The sequence below is a fragment of the Nicotiana tabacum genome, chromosome 1 (assembly GCF_000715075.1).
Source record: "Nicotiana tabacum cultivar K326 chromosome 1, ASM71507v2, whole genome shotgun sequence".
Lineage (NCBI taxonomy): Eukaryota > Viridiplantae > Streptophyta > Magnoliopsida > Solanales > Solanaceae > Nicotiana > Nicotiana tabacum.
In genome coordinates this window covers 94,762,560-94,770,038 of record NC_134080.1, presented here as the reverse complement: position 1 = coordinate 94,770,038, position 7,479 = coordinate 94,762,560, and positions in this window count along the sequence as shown.

Sequence of the window (7,479 nt, the reverse complement as noted above, 5' to 3'; positions counted from 1 at the left end):
CTTAGGTTGAAGCATTCTTCATTATTTCATCATCTAGTCTTTCATTGTAGTACTTAGGGAGGACTCTCTAACTCTTGTAAACATGCGAGCTTATTACATCGCATACTCGACGGAATTTTTGATGTCCTTCCTCGCCTATAATTATCCGTAGTTACTTACCTTCACACCCGTGTGCTTGTAGGTTGCTTCCGAACTGATACTTTGACTATCTTCCCAGTGCCTTTCTCTTTTACTTCAGTAACACTCGTATGGTAACTTTAACTACCCCAACTCCTATCTTAATATTTCTCAAGGATCACGATGTCATATGTCATTACCTAAAATCCACTAAGAGTCGTGATGGCGCCGGACACGTTGTCAGGCAAGCCAACACCAAGAAAATTAATTAAATTCTCGTTTTAGGACTTATTGAAATCGTTCTTTTTATACATTAAACAACAAATAATGAAATTCATTAAAATAAGGTAATGTCTTTAACCAATTAAATATTGAACAATCATGTAACCATCCAAGAACCCGGTGCCACAAGTGCATGAGCTATCTCTAGGAAGCAATATAATACAACAACCGCCCAGAATACAAATTGGACAGAAAGTAAATACAATAATCTGAAAGAGACTCTGCTGGTTGCAGGTCGTCCCGAGAAGTGCAACTCACATAATCCTCTGTATCAACCATGCTGCTACGCCCACTAGGCCACTAGAGATGCATGTGCCTGTACAACAAAAATTCACAGCAAGTATAACATGAGTACGAAAACAACGTGTACTCAGCAAGTATCCCGTCTAATCTCAAAAAAGTGGAGACGAGAGGTCGACTTCGACACTTGCTAGTGGTCCAATAATGATATACCAAATATGTAGTGAATCGAGAATATTCATAAACTGACTTTAACTTAATAGCACGAGGCAAATAAATAGTTTCTTTATTAATGGGAAATTTCCAGATTCAATTTCATCATTTAAGTATTTATCTCAGGATAGGGAGAACAATTATTAACATATATAAATCTCAAGGAAAACAATACAAGCATGCGCAAATCATGCCGAGGTCGTACGGCCCGATCCTTCAATATTTAAACTGTGCACTGCCAGAGGGTCAAATGGCGCGAACCATAGATGCATCTATTTAATCTACCGAGGCGCTTGACTCGTTCCACAATAGATAAACACATTCAAACAGTCAAATCAATAATTCATCAAGGAGCAAATATTCAGGAAAATGCAAGTTTCTCTTTTAAAAGTCAAGAAATGATATCTAGCCTTTTAGAATTTCATTTACACGTTCAATATACTTTAAGCATTTTTAAGTTGTCAACAAGGTTGCAAGTATTACAAGTAAGCATGTTTTTGGGCCTTAGACTACACAGACATAAGCATAATAGTAGCTACGCATGGACTCTCGTCACCTCGTTCGTACGTAGCCCCCATAAATAGGAGCACATAACCAATTAACTCACCTATGGGGACAATTCCCTCTTATAGGGTTAGAAAGGAGACTCATCTTGCTCTGAAGATCCATAACCGGCATTCCATGCCCTTTCAAAAACTCGAACTGATGCACAATGCTCCAAAACTAGCCAGCAATTATGCAAACCCATTAATATATGTTCAATTTCTCATTACAATCTAATTTATAACAATTCTTAACCCCGATCGAAAGATTGACAAAATTGCCCTCGGGCCCACGTACTCGGATTCTGAAATTTTTCAAAGATAAATTTTACCCATGAACTCACGAACTCAAATATATGATTTTCTCCTAATTCCATGGCCAAAATCGTGGTAAAAATCAAAAATATAAATTTCTAGGTCTTCCACCAAAAACCCACAATTCTCACAAATTTTCATGCTCTAATCCATATATAATCCAAGTATTTAACTCAAAACTAGTAGAAACCACTTACCTTGACATGGATGACAAAGATGGATCTCCAAATCGCCTAAAGATCGGCTCCCATGGAGAAAAATGGGGTTAATGAGCTAAACCCCCGTTTTAAAGAACCTTACTGATTCCAGCATTTCTGCACCTGTGGTCACTTGGCCGCTTCTGCGGTCATGCAGGTGCAGCGTACCCTCCACTTTTGTGGTCCTCCACCTGGCCTCAGCTTCCACATCTGCACTCCTCCTTCCGCAGGTGAGGTCACGCATCTGCGACAAATCGACCGCATCTGCAGTCCTAGCCTGGCCGGCCCATTTTCGCTTCTGCGACCCAAGGGCCGCTTCTGTGGCTCCGCACCTGCGGCCCAAACCTCGCAGGTGCGGTTACACCAAAAGGCAGCTGATCTCTTCTTCTTTAAATTCTAAAAATTGATTCGTTAACCATCCGGAAATCACCTGAGGCCCCCGGGACCCCAACCAATCATACCAACCAGTCCCAAAACACATTACGGACTTGCTCGAGGCCTCAAATCATATCAAACAATGCTAAAATCATGAATCGACCTCCAATCCAAGCTTAATGAACTTTAGGATTTCAAACTTCTACATTCGATGCCAAAACACATCAAATCACGTCCGATAGACCTCAAATTTTGTACACAAGTCACATTTGACATTACGGACCTACTCTAACTTCTGGAATAGGAATTCGACAACGATATCAAAAAGTCCACTTCCGGTCAAACTTCTCAAAAACCTTCAAATTTTTATCTTTAGCAAAATGACTCCAAAATGACCCACGGACCTCCGAATTCAATTCTGATCGCGCTCCCAACACTAGAATCACCATACAGAGTTATTCTCAGACTCGGAACCCCAAACGGATATTGATAACATGGAAATGAACTTCGACCCAAACTTATGAAATTCCTCCAAAATGCTAACTTCCATAATAGGCGCCAAAATGTTCGCGGGTCTTCCAAAACTCGATCCGGACAAACGCCCAAGTCCAAAATCATCATACGAACCTGCTGGAACCTTCGAATTCCGATTCTAAGGTCGTTTACTCAAAAATCCAATCTTAGCTAATTCTTTCAACTTAAAGCTTCCGAAATGAGAATTCTCTTTCCAAATCAACTCCGAACTCCCCGAAATTCAATTCCGACAACGCGTACAATTCATAATACTTGAAGTGAAGCTGCTCATGGCCTCAAATTGCTGAACGATGCGCTAGAGCTCAAAACGACTGGTCGGGTCATTACATTCTCTCCCACTTAAACATACGTTCGTCCTCGAACGTGCTGAGAACTGCGTTGGAGCTATCCGAAATCATTACTTAATACCTCGAGCACCTACCCGTGCTACCACAACTCATTTGAGCATCCTAGCTCGATCAATCTGAAGATGTCCTTTTTCACTTAAGCAAATAAGCCTTAGAGCCCAATTCCAACATCTGGAATTCTCTGCCAGGCCTGTTTCCAACATACGAAAACCGTATTAATCACCACAGGATGTACCAGAACATGACTGCATACCTTTGTTGAATTCACACCTTGCACCGCTTTATTCGCAGAACCACAATAATATTCTCTGAGCATAATAGTCAAAATTCCACGAATCTGATGCTCCCATTGCACCTCATGACATACATAGGTATTGTTCTAACTCTTACAATACTGCCACGAAGGAAGCGATGTGTAGAATTTCATAACCAACTACCGAATCATCAAATCATTGGGTCTATACTTCTGACAAGAACCATCACCTCATTCTGAACCAAATAATGGTCTTTGCTCCTTAATGTACTTCATATAATCTGATTGCACTGATCCTAAATCCAATGATCTCATCTCACCCAGTACGAACTGCTCAGGCGATAAGCCACCCCTAAAATGATCAAAAGTCGCATATGATGCCACAATGTGCCAATAGGATACCAATACAAACGCGATACAAAAGGAAAACGAACTCTGGAAAGGAAATCCAATTACCCCCTCGCGAAATCACATATGTAACATGGGCACACAGCTAATATAAGTTTTCCTCAAAAAAATTGGAAACAAAACACATAAAATAGACATAAGGAACTTTTCTCAATATCACACTATTGTGGCGTGCAACCCAATCCAAACAACATACCCATGGCGGCGTGCCACCCAATCCACACAACATACCGATGGCGGTGTGCCACCCGATTCACACATAAAATTCACACAAGGTGATACACACCGAGCTAAATTGCTCATTACAACAAAAATACTGAATATCGGTCACAAGTACGCTAGGTGCATAATACCATTCCCTGGGGAAACATATAGCGCTATAGCTACAAACTCAAGCACAACTGAGGTGCGATATACGATCTGAATCTCAAGAGTCATCCTACTCATATAACATCATCTCTACGCAGAACCTCAACACATAAGAAATTCACCAAGCCATCTCACAACTTACACGGCACGATATATCATTACATGAAATAGCTGACGACGAAATAATACCCCGACTACTCTTCCATAAGGAGCGCATTGCTGAAATGAACACATCTGGCCTGATATAGAGCCCATATTCACATCTAAATCCATCCACTGACCTCAAGCTGATTTTGATCACACTGAACCAGGCTAATAACCTTTCAAAGGTCCATAATCACCCCACTTTTCCTCACACACACAAGAACAACCATCATAACCGGAGTAATCCTCCACATTCCACAACCCAATAAACCAAGTGCCTTCCCGTGGGGCATGCTCCCACAACCTTCGGTAACAATAACAGGTCCATACATCCAAACCACCGGCCGTACTAACTCTGAAAAGTGATCAAGAATCCTTGACCATGATGCAAAGCCTTTTTCACAAAACACCAATCTCAGGTGACGCTGAAGGCAATACCCACTTACTTTATATATCGAAACTCCTTTCCTGATCATCTGAGCTCATGACATCCTCGTCAACACCGAACTGCAACCTTGAGCCTCACTTCAAATTCCATACCACTCACTGCACCCAACATGCCAAAATACGATAGAACACTATTTTCATCATAACTCCAGAACCACTAATAGATTAACACTACATTATATAAAAACTTTTTACTTAACTCACTTCATGAGAACCATAGCAACACACAGGTGAATTCTCATAACTGTAGAACATGAAAATCTCTAAGTAGTGGTCTAAGCCACCATAGCCCTCCCAGGATCCGCCTACAGATAACAGGCCATAACAGTAGAATACTTCTGAATAACATCAATTACAGCGACCGACAAGCCTCACACGTACCGTCACAAATCACTTGCATAACTTGATCATGCTGAAGGAACTGATCACTACCACCAATATTCCAATTCAACTATGGCTAACCAACCTATCTTCTTCCAATTTATCGTTGATTGCCTTAGAAATAATAATAACTCCATTTAACACATAACATACTCCATCAACACTCATCCCGAGTGACCATGAATCATGAGACCATGCTGTCTCAAATCCCATAAACCATTTCATACCTGCCTTGTGCGCACATTCGCATCCTCAACTGGTATGCCCATTCTAATAATCCCTCTACAATTCCGAAGTCCTTTCTCATTTTTCCTCCCAAATGCTACACTGCAAGTCAAAACATCATAGAACATTCTGGGCCTCTTCTCATAAGCTGCTACAAAAGCTTGATTCTTAACTGTACCTATAGGCTCGAAATCATTAGGCACCACTATTTACCCCTTTGAATCCACTAGGACCGTTGTTGAGAGCCACCCGCTCTGACTTGGCCCCGAATATAATCAACTCTATGAATCTTCTAGCACCTGAATACCCTCTCGACGAAGCACCCGGCAGAATCATTTCCCTTGAAACCCGCATCTATACAAGGCATAAATCCTGAATCCTTCCCCAAGTTTGAACATGAGCCAATAAGGCCAACCATAGCACACCTTTAACAATTCTTTTGCTCAAATTACCATTTGTGTTCTTTTCCCGTAGCTAAAATAACCCATCAATATGCTAATAACCAGAAACCTCGCAAATAGTTAACCATGCAACCTAATCATAGGCGGTGGGACTCTCCCACTTGGCTTGAAGTCACCATTACACAACTCTGGAATTCACCAGGATTCCTTATCTCTTATTTACATAACCTTGCGCAATCAACCGCCAAAATTCTCGGAATATTTCTGTAAAACCCCCTTTTTATACTCTGAATCATCAACCACATTTGCACGACCGATCTCTTTACTGAATAACCAATAGAATTCTTCGCAGAAGCTTCGCCAACCATGCAACCGCCGATCTGCTCACTGGAGATAACCCACCTGTGGAATTTACGTGGCTACATCTTCCAACGCCGCTGTACGGGGTACTATCACCACGACATCAATAGCCCATCCTGAGTCCGAGCTCGCTCTCTAGCTGCACAAGTCCATTCACCCCTCGTGGACATCAATTAAATGTGCGGAAACATCCTTCCAATTCAAAGTTATGTTGAATCCTTCTTCATTTCAAGTAGCTCTTTTCTGTTATATCAAATCTCCTGCCACATAATAGCCCATGCTTCAAATTAAATCCATAGACCCAATCATCGTCTGCTAAAATCCCTAAATCATTCAAAACTTTCATTAAGGTGTGGGGTCATCCTATCACAAAACCCATATGCAACTCCGTCACTCTCCCACTTTGGCAGAAATCATTCCTTTAATTAACCACTCATCCTTCACTTCTTATACCTGGCCTTCTAGAATTGTTAGCCACCTCCTGACACTCCTCACATGTCTGTCCCCATCCTTTGCTGCTTAGTTGTTGCCTTAAATAAAATCTATCTTTGTACCACTTGAACCCACAAATCACTACCAATTTTAAACCTTTTCGAAGATTATTTTTTTCAAGCCGTCAACATTAGAAACACTGATTCAATCCTGAACCACCGCACCCCGCGATATCTAACAGTCATTTCTCCAATATTATTTCACAATATCTTACCCAAAGGCGAATTGCAAAAGGCCATAATAACGGCGAACTTAACACATACAATCGAGGACGACGACACTACATCGCAGATGAAAATTCCACCACGCTCAAAAATACCAAGTCTCGTTACTTCCTCTACCCAAATCTGGACATTCATAGGCCAATTGTTTTTCTTCCACCAAAAATAAGATAATGAATCTCGGAACCATGCACTGTGCAAACCTCATTTCAAGTTACTCACTACTTGACACATGGGCATGCATCCTACCATCACGTCACTACTATGCGATAATCATTCTTGAGAAACAAAGCAACTTGTGCATGGACTCAAACCTCTCAGAAGTACAGCTACTGAGCTAAAATGCCAAGATATCCTTCTGCAAGGCGACGACAATAGCCCAATCAACTATATCGGGAGAAACATCCTGCACCACATCTGTAGTACCAATACAATTCTTCAATTCTCGATTTATAACAAGCGCTTCGCATCGCATAAGATTGAGTAGGAAGGAAACAAGGGCATAAGCCTCAAGGAATCAAATCGCACGATGAGGAATCAAAAAGGGAAATGCTCCTAACAGTCATGTAGCCTCTCGAAGATAAGTATAGACGTCTCCGTACCGATCCACAAGACT